Consider the following 10,318-nt stretch of genomic DNA (forward strand, 5'->3'; position numbering starts at 1 on the left):
AGACCTAATTTTGGACCTAGCCCATAATTTCCAAGCCCATAATTCCTAGGCCCATATCCCTAACCTAATCCCTACCCCTATATAATAAGTACCTAATGCCTAAATAGGGACACACGAAAAAACACACAGGATCTGTCGTTTGTCTTCTTCCAAAATCAAAGAAAAGCAAAAATGAAGAAGCAATCTTCAAAAAAGAGAAATTCTGAGTGCTGCTAACACCCAAGAACCTTTCCCCCTTTTACATTCTAGCTTCCTTTTTCTTGATTTCTCGATTGAAAACAAGACAAACACAAATACAAAGGAGAAGAAGGAGACGAGCAACAACCATTTTCCGACTTTCTGATCCCCCCTCAGATTTCAATCAATTGTCTTTCTCTCAAAAATTAAAGAGCTACACACTCACAATAGGAAAAAGAAGTTTCCAGCAACCCCGAAAATTTGGTAAAAAAAAACATAGTCCAAAAGATCTCCAAAGCCATAAAAACCAGCTGAAATCGTGTTAAAAATGTTGCTTCGCCGCACCTTGAAACAGTCTAAATCTTCAGCTAAAAATGCAGCAACATAGCATAGTAAAACACCCATAAATATCTCTGTCTTTAGTCGCTGCTAGCTTTCTCGCGGGTCGAGGTTCGGCGAGTATCGTTGGAGGTTGCCGGTATCGGTTGCAGTCCTTGTCCGTTCTTATACAACCTTTTTGCTGTAAGTTTATTCAAAGTGTTGAACTTTTCACTTCCCTTTTAATTTGAGTACTCTACTTATGAGAATTTAATTTGTTCCATATCTACACTATTTGGTTAAATTCCTCTTTCATTCAATTGTGACAAGTTAGTAGAAATGACTAATTGTTCCATTTTGTCCATTGAAAAGTTAAGAAGAAGCCATTTCCTTGATCTGTTAAATTCCTCTGATTTTGTTTCTACTTTTGGGCAGTGATCTTGCATCTCTTTGTTTTTGATTTTGGATATTTCATGCTGCAAGTCGTGGAATGTTGTCTTGAATTTCTGAATTTGATGGAAAGTTGAACTGAATCTTAGCCAAAAATTCGTAAATAAGTTAAACTTCACAATGAGGTTTATTTTTCTCCATTATTCTATTTATTTGCTTAATGTTTTTCTTATGAAGTTCGTTGATATGTTGGAGTGACCATGGGTACGGATCTCGTGGCATGGTTACGATACATGAATCTTAATTCGGGGGTGCATTTCATTTAACCCGATTTTAACAACTTTGAATAATAAAGCCCTTTGAAATAATTTGAGGCGTGCCATGCCAAATAAAATCTCAAAACTCATGGCCCTCACTTAATTAATTTTAACCCTTTAGAAATCGAGGTGTGCTATTAGTTGAACTTTCCATGGCCCTCGCAAACTTGAAAGTGTGTAGTTGCTTTAGGCGCGCAATTTAAATTAATTTCCTTAAACTCGGGTGTGCATTTCATGTGACCCAACTCCAATTCTCAACAACGTTAAATAAAATGTATCGAGGACCACGGGTGCATTTCATGCGGTGTCGTTCAAGGCGTGTTTTAAATAACGTTGAATCTTCCTAAAATTAATTAAAAGCGGCTAATAAGTTAAAATGTACCATAGGTTAAAACATGTAATAAAATCATATAATAGGCCAATTATAATATTTTAAAGCGACCGTTCTAGAGCCATGGAATCCAGGGGTGCCTAACACCTTCCCTCGGGTTAACAGAATTCCTTATTCAGAATTTTTGGTTCGCAGACTTCAAAATAAAAGTCGAATTTCCTCGATTTGGGATTTTAAAATAAACCGGTGACTTGGGACACCAAATAAACTTTCCCAAGTGGCGACTCTGATAAATTAAAGTAAATAATCCCATTTCGATTAATGTCACTTTAATTGGAAAAATTCCCCTTATATACTCTTGGGTGTGTAAAAAGGAGGTGTGACAGTTCTGGCGACTCTGCTGGGGATAAGAACCCGGAACTTTTGGTTCAGGGTTCAAGAATTCGAGCTTAGAATAATTGTTATAATTGGCTTTATTTATTATATGATTTTATTACATGTTTGAGCCTAATGTGATAAATGCCGCTTTTTACCGATTTGATATTATTTGAACTGTATATAAACTGTTACGAAACCCTTCTCTTCTCATCTTCGGGGATGTGCACGCTGGCGTGACTCCTCCTTCTATTAGTGTCATACCTTAAAATAAGAAAGAGGCTCGGACAAGTTACAAAGCCGGATGGCCTTTTGGTTCCCGGTACGTAACCCCCTCCTCGGCTTGAGTTGTCCGCTCGGGTACACAAGTCTAGAACAATATACCCATGTTTTTAGCTTAGAATAACTCATCCTCATGCCGGATCCCTAGTAGGAACGTTTGTTTGTATCATGTGCATTTGAATTTGGGGACTCAACATAGGGGTTGGGTCCGTCTAGGACAGGTGCACCCAAAATAAAAGACTATCCTGATACATCTTACGTACTACTTGCGCATCTGTCTATTTCAGCTTGCATGCTGACTGGCTTCTAGAATAGGGAAACAAAATGAAACAAATAAAAATCAAAAAAACAAAGAGAAAAGAAAAGAGATTGCGAGGTAGATATTTGAATTACCCTAAAATTCTGTTGAAATTTTGAAGAAAAAAAAGAAATGTCATTTCAAAATAAGTCATATTTTCTTTTGTTCCGTCAAAACTGGGCGAACTACGCGGGTCTGATTCTCACCGGATGTGAGATACGTAGGCAAACCTTATCGGTTCCGGCCCATAATTTTCAAAAAATCCAAAAATATTTTCCTTTACTTCCTCTAGAAAAGTCTTTTTTGAGACCCCAATTTTCAAAAAATCAAAAAATATTTTCCATTACTTGCTTCTTTAGAAAGTCTTTCTTTTAGACCCTAATTATTTTTTAAAAAAAAAATATACAAAAATATTTTCTTTTAATTTCTTCCAAAAATCCAAAAATATTTTCATTCTTCTTTCAAAATTGAAAAGAAAATTCAAAATTCAAAAATATTTTCTTTTTTAGAAGCATTTCTTTCATAAATGCAAAATAAAATTCCAAAAATATTCTTCTTCTTTAGAAGTTTTTCTTTCGAAATTCCAGAAAAAAAAATTCAAAAAAAAAATCTTTCTTCTTTAGAAATCTTTCTTTGCAAAAATGCTTAAGAAAAATCAAAATCCAAAAATATTCCCTTTCTTCTTTGTAAGTCTTTCTTTCGAAAAAATAAAATAAAAAATTCAAAAAAAAAGTTAGTTTATTTACTTTATTCATGATCTTCATGAACTACGCAAGATATGATTCATGTTCTCACATGATACGTAGGCAACCCACATCAGGTTCGATCATCATTAAAAAGAAATGAAAAAAAATGAAGAAATGAAAAATATTGATAATAATAAGGATCGACTGAGTCCATTCTAACATGTTTTGTTTTGAATTGTGAAGAAAGTTGAGGTGGTCGGTTTGTGGTAAGCTGGAAACACAAGATTCAAGGAAAAATGATAACTGACGTCGAAGTATTTACAAGTGCTTAAGAGACTCAGGGTCAGAGGGTTCAACAAGAGTCTATTGTGTTTGAGAAAAATAGAATACTGAAACAGCAAATGACCGAAATATGTCAAGTATGGGCCAGTGGTCAAGGACAACCTCGTCATGAGTCACAATTTGCTACACAGCAAGAGCAGTACCACTCTCCTGAGTACCACTCATACTCGTTTGATCTTCCGCAAACATTGAGAAGCCTGCCCAAAAGATGGTACAGGAAGAAATGACTCAAAGAGTGAAAAGCTTAGAACAACAGTTGAAAAACATGCAAGGGTTGGCAGATCAAAAGAGTTGCCTTCAAAGATCTATGTATGTTCCCCGATGTCCACTTGCCGACTGGTTTCAAGACTCCAAAATTTGAAAAGTATGATGGACATGGAGATCCCATAGCCCACCTGAAAAGGTATTGCAATCAACTGAGAAGTGCGGGAAGAAATGAAGAATTGTTGATAGCTTATTTTGGGGAAAGCCTTATGGGAGTAGCCTCCGAATGGTTTATGGATCAAGACACGTCTCGCTGGTATGTCTAGGATGACATGGCACAGGCCTTTGTCAAACAGTTCCAATACAACATTGACATTGTCCCAGACCGCAATTCCCTTTCAAACTTGAAGAAGAAACCAACTGAAAGTTTCAGGGAATATGCCATTAAATGGAGAGAGCAAGCAGCCAGAGTTAAGCCACCCATGGATGATCACGAGTTAATCACTGTCTTCCTTTAGGCTAAAGAGCCAGATTATTTTCAAAACATGTTGTCCGCAGTGGGTAAATCCTTCTCGGAAGTAATCAAAATGGGGGAAATTATTGAGAATGGTCTTAAGACAGGCAAAATTATAAGTCAAGCAATTCTCAAAGGCGTAACTCATGCTTTCCCAATTGAATTCGATAATTTTAGTGACACGAATGAGAAGCACGAAGAAATCATGATGACATCAGGGTCGAGAAGAGGTCCTAGGAGAGCATCCCGAAGGTATGAGCAACCTCATCAGGTTTCCCATGATTCCCCTGAATACTATTATCAATTTCAGAACCCTCAATACTCTGTTGTTGCACCTCAGTATGTTGCCCGGCCACCAAGACACCCTAGAAGGCGAGTACCAGCACCGCAAAATCTCCACCAACCTCCACAAAATTTTTAAATGCCCTATAACCCACATCCAAGTCAGGGGTATAGAAGGGAACAAAGGCTGAAAGATAATTTTACACCAATAGGAGAGTCCTATGCAAGCTTGTTTGAGAAATTAAAGCAGTATGACATGATTGCACCTATTCCTCCAAATCATGTGGACCCCCGTGCAAGAAGCTTTGACCCTTCTAAAAGGTGTGAATACCATTCCAATGTCTAGGGGCACAATGTTGAAAGTGTCGGGATTTGAAAAGAGAAATAGAAAGGATGATCTAAGAAAACCTGATTGTGATCCAAGACAGTGGCACCCAGAATATCGTGCAGAATCCTTTACCTGCACATCATGATGCACACTTTGTGGGGATGATGCCTGGTGACATGGAGTATGAGAATCCTATCGGGAACTTGCTAACTGAAGTTAATGATGTTGAAATTGCAGAAGGCTCTGTTGATTCTGATGAGCAAATTTGTGCCTAAATGTCAAGCCTAGCAATTGAAAAGTCATTCCCTCCTCACTAGGAAGGAATCTTGGTAGCTTGTTTTGATGTTTTTTCTATTATCTGGGTTATTTCAAGGTTGTGATCCATATTTTATTTGTTTTATTGAGTCAAACCCTTTTATCCCTACATTCAATTTGTGTGAGTCTTGTCTATCTGTTCTGTTGCAATTTTCATTATTCGGGTTATTTTAGGGTTGTAACTCGTATTTTGGGTTGCTTGTTTAGTTGTAAAACCCTTTCATCCTTTACTCAATAAAATACAATTTGTCCTTTTGTGTCATTCTGTTCCTAGTTCTTTTGTTGCTAGTTCTAATGACATGACATGCATGCGGAAATTTTGGCCAGATCTTAGAAACTGATTTAATCTGGAATTGAATAACTAAAAAAAATTAAAAAATACATTTGAGGATGAATAAAGAGTTGGAATAATTTGGAACTAAGGTCGAGTAAAATTCACTTTCAAATCATTATGAAGATCGGCCTTGAGGATGTCTAATCAATTAAAGTTTGTTGGAAAGTTTGTCACGAAGGGATAAAAAAATATCTTGTGACCACGGCACACCAAGAAGACAAACATGTTCGTCAATGTTGTGATCGTAAAAAGATACCATGCTTGACGTTCTCGAGGTTGGAAGGCCCTTTTTCTGCTACCCAAACATTTTATATCATTCGCTACCCCTTTTGAGCTTGTGTTATTTTCTTTGACTACCCTTTTTTGGAATCAAGTTTAGAGTCAAAAAAAAAGAAAAAAAAATCCATGTCCCAAGAGTACAAACTGGGGCAATTCTTAGAAAGTTCAAAAAAAAAAGAAAAAAGATTTGTCAAAGGTCTATGCCCTAAAAAATAGGAGCTGGGGCAACTTGTTTTTAAAATAAAAGAAAAAAAAAGAAAAGAAAAAAATAACAGAAAGAAAAATGAAAAATATTAGTTAGGTCAGATGTTTGAACTACGTTCGACCTGATTCCTTAAAAAAAGGATACGTAGGCAGCCTCACAGTTCGGTCCAACCAAATAAGAATTCAAAAGAAAATAAATCCCTAATAGCTGAAACTGGGGCAAAGATTTTATTTCATTTTTAAAAGAGTCAATTCCAAAAGTTGTAAGTATACAACCCCGTCATCTTTAGTCTGTTTTGAGCCTCATGTCGGCCTTTCGTTCAACCCTATCCAAAAACCTTCCAAATAAAGACCTCCCGATATGCCTTCAAGAATGACAAAAAAAGCATGCAATGAGCAACGATTGTCACACGACATATAAAACTGTCAAGTTACTCACAAAAAGTAAGAAAAAGAAAAAGAAAAGAAAAAGAAAAATGAGAGAGTCTTACTAGTAAAAACCCTCACGGGCATAGTAAGGCGACGGTAAGTAGAGATGAATAAATGAGAGAGACTTGTTGGTGAAAATTCCTCGGGGCACCATTAGTCAAAAGTGAGTCGTGAAGCTGATGCAAAGGATTGGCACGGATAGGCCCGACTTCAAAGATCATAAGAATGGTAAAAGGGAAGATTGGATTAGTGTGATAGATCAGGCCGTTGAGTCCAAAATGCATGTCATAATCATTAAGGCTAATTATTGAAAAAAAAGAAAAAAAATTCTTCCTTTTGTCCTTCCGACAGTGGCCTTTCTTGTTAATACTTGTTTCTTTGCACCATTGTGTCCTCCACTCTGAGTCAGTCCGTGTCAAAATAAGTAAGAAAAGATTTCAAAATCTGCTATCAGTTTTTCAGTTGCACAAAGTAAATTTGGTCAGCACACTCAGTTGTTACAGTCAACATGCCTTGAGGATTCCTGCAAAAGCTTCCCCCCAAAAGACTCTTATCAGCCTGCTTGGCGCAAACAAAGATAACTGGTGATTCTCTCTAACAGACAAGTTGCTCAAAAAGCAGGAAGTCATTCAAGATATCAGAAATGTCACCTAAGCAAAGATATCCAGTTGGGAAAAGGCTGATTGAGCCACAAATACAAATGGTACTGGGTGTAAAACAATCAGGGTTAATGCAGAGCAAAAGTCTCTTGAGACCGACTCGAGCCGATTGAGCAAAAGCCAAGTTGCCCAAGACTCAAGGCCACAAACCGACCACCACTTTTAAAACTGACAAAATTTTCTTTGTTTGAACAGAAACAAAGTAGTGCAAGGAAAGTGGTTTCAAAAAAAAAAGAAAAAAAAAGAAAAAAATAAAAAAAGGGAAAAAGAAGAGAAGAGAAGAGCCGACAAAGGGAAGTTTCTCAAATCTTTGCCTTTATTTGTCTTGCTAATGTGCATAAAATGTTGCCATTGCACACACATTTTTCCTCCTAGGATTAAAAGCCCTAGTCTGATGGATTTTCTCCCAATAAAAAATCTTAGTCTGATGAATTTTTCTCGTAAGATAAGAAACCTAGTCTGATGAATCTTCTCCTAGGATCAAAATCTTAGTCTGATAAATCTTTCTCCTAAGATAACAAAAACGGACCTAGTCTGATGAATTTTCTCCTAAGATAAAAATCTTAGTCTGATGAATCTTTCTCCTAAGATAAGAAAACCTAGTCTGATGGACTTTCTCCTAGGATAGAAATCTTAGTCTGACGAATCTTTCTCCTAAGATAGAAAACCTAGTCTGATGAATTTTCTCCTAGGATAGAAATCTTAGTCTGACGAATCATTCTCCTAAGATAGAAGACCTAGTCTGATGAATTTTCTCCTAGGATAAACGTCTTAGTCAGATGAATCTTTCTCCTATGATACCAAAAAAAAATGAAAAAAGGACCTAGTCTGATGAATTTTCTCCTAGGATAGAAATCTTAGTCTGATGAATCTTTCTCCTAAGATAGAAAACCTAGTCCGATGAATTTTCTCCTAGGATAATCTTTTAGAAAAAAGGGAAGTCTGAATTTGAAAAAAAAAGAGGGGTCAATTTTAGTTTACTTAAGTTATCAATGTTTAGTTTTCTTGAAATCAAGGGTCCCGCATGGAGAATGGGGTCAGTCTTTACTTTAGTCAAGCTTAGTTTATAGTTTTCTGCAAGCTCAATCACTTTTAGGAGACGTACATCCTAGTCGAGTCATTAATTTTACTTTCATCATTGCATCAATAGCATAAGTGGTTTACAGTTTTGCTAAAACTCACAAATCTTCCGAGTGAAAACTGGGGCAGGAAATTTGTTTGTTTTGTTGTTTTGATCGCAGGCACCCACCTGGAGAACAAGGGAATACAGTTCACGTTTTGGCAATCGGGCGCCCACCTGAAGAACACGGGAATAATATTTAAGTTTTGTCAATCAGGTGCCCACCTAGAGAACAAGAGAATACATTTCAAGTTTTGGCAATCAGGCGCCCACCTAAGAACAAGGGAAGACAACTCAAGTTTCAAGGAAAAGTAGTTTCGAAGGAAGACAACTCAAGTTTCAAGGGAAAGCAGTTTCGAAGGAAGACAGTTCAAGTTTCAAGGGAAAGTGGTTCAAGGTGCAAGTGAAAACAGTATCAAGTAACAAGAGAAGACGGTTCAAGTTCAGCAATCAGGCGCCCACCTGATAAAAAAAGGGAATTCAATTCAGAATGCAATTCAGGTCAGCAACAAAAGAAGCTCGCGTCAAGAATGCGAGTCAACAGTCCGAGATGATCAACAGAAGTTAGTCACAGTCCAGAAGAAAAGAAAAAAAAGAAAAGCAAGAAGTGAATCCAAATGCAGAAGCGGAGAAAGATGTAGGCTGCTTAAGATATGATTGAAGTCACAAGCTTTGCATGTCCCGCCTTGATCTGAGAAGTTGAAAAAGAAAAGAACCAGCACATGCAGCTAACAAGCATCAACATTCATATCAGGGTCCGAACGAAGAACCAACCAAGACTCAAGATCAAGCTTCAGAAGACTCATAGATATGAGTCTTATAACTCATAGCTGATAGGCTTAGTAAGTTTTTTTATTTTTGATTCTGATGTAATAATGGGACCGCAAACCGGAACCTCGACGGCACCTCACTCGGCTCTCAACCTCGGTACTCCATCACCTCACTCATTCCTGAACTACAAGTGGCTTGATTCCTTTATAGCCAAGGATATGTAGGCAGCTCAGATACCAAGGCTCGGTCACATTCTCATTTCTTTTAGTTTTAGTCTCCTTAAATAAGGGTCGGGCCAAAAAACCTGTCTAGTCATTCTTTGTCTGAAAACTCTTCGCGTTTTCAGTCAAAGAGGGGCAGCTGTAGACATGTAATTTTTGACCCTCCCCAAGATTTTTCATATTTTAAACGTAAATATTTAATTTAGGCATAATATAGCTATTTCAACTAAGTTTTACTCATTTATTTTATTTTATTACAAGAAAACAAAAATTACAAAAAAATAGTTTCATTAATATTTTGTAGTCATTTTAATCTTGAAAAAATTACCAAAAATAGTTTTGTTTTAACGGTCAGTCTTATTTTAATAGTTATTTTATTTAAGTAAAATTAATTAATAAATAAGATAGGATTTTAGTCTTGTTCACCGAGAAAGAATTAAACTTGGGCTCGAGCAACCCATTTTTAGACCTAATTTTGGACATAGCCCATAATTCCCAAGCCCATAATTCCTAAGCCCATATCCCTAACCTAATACCTACCCCTATATAATAAGTACCTAATGCTTAAATAGGGACACACGAAAAAACACACAGGATCCGCCGTTTGTCTTCTTCCAAAATAAAAGAAAACCAAAAATGAAGAAGCAATCTTTCAAAAAGAGAAAATCTGAGCGCTGCTAACACCCAAGAACCTTTCCCCCTTTTACATTCTAGCTTCTTTTTTCTTGATTTCTCGATTGAAAACAAGACACACACAAATACAAAAGAGAATAAGGAGACGAGCAACAACCATTTTCCGATCCCCCCTCAGATTTCGATCAATTATCTTTCTCTCAAAAATTAAAGAGCTACACACTCACAATAGAAAAAAGAATTTTCCAGCAACCCAAAAATCTGGTAAAAAAAACAATCCAAAAGAGCTCCAAAGCCATAAAAACCAGCTGCAAGTCGTGGAATGTTGTCTTGAATTTCTGAATTTGATGGAAAGTTGAACTGAATCTTAGCCAAAAATTCGTAAATAAGTTAAATTTCACAATGAGGTTCAAGGCATGGTTCAAGGCGTGTTTTAAATAACGTTGAATCTTCCTAAAATTAATTAAAAGCGGCTAATAAGTTAAAATGTACCATAGGTTAAAACATGT

General features: G+C 36.6%; 1 long non-coding RNA gene across 1 annotated transcript; it reads left to right on the forward strand.

Moving 5' to 3' along the window:
- The first annotated feature begins 350 nt into the window (after positions 1-350).
- On the forward strand, positions 351-9,406 carry LOC142176729 (uncharacterized). The gene is made up of 2 exons (XR_012705482.1): positions 351-699; positions 8,306-9,406. It is a non-coding gene; the product is annotated as an uncharacterized LOC142176729 (long non-coding RNA).
- The last annotated feature ends 912 nt before the right edge of the window (positions 9,407-10,318 follow it).

This window comes from Nicotiana tabacum, chromosome 22, assembly GCF_000715075.1.
Source record: "Nicotiana tabacum cultivar K326 chromosome 22, ASM71507v2, whole genome shotgun sequence".
In the NCBI taxonomy this organism is placed as follows: Eukaryota; Viridiplantae; Streptophyta; class Magnoliopsida; order Solanales; family Solanaceae; genus Nicotiana; species Nicotiana tabacum.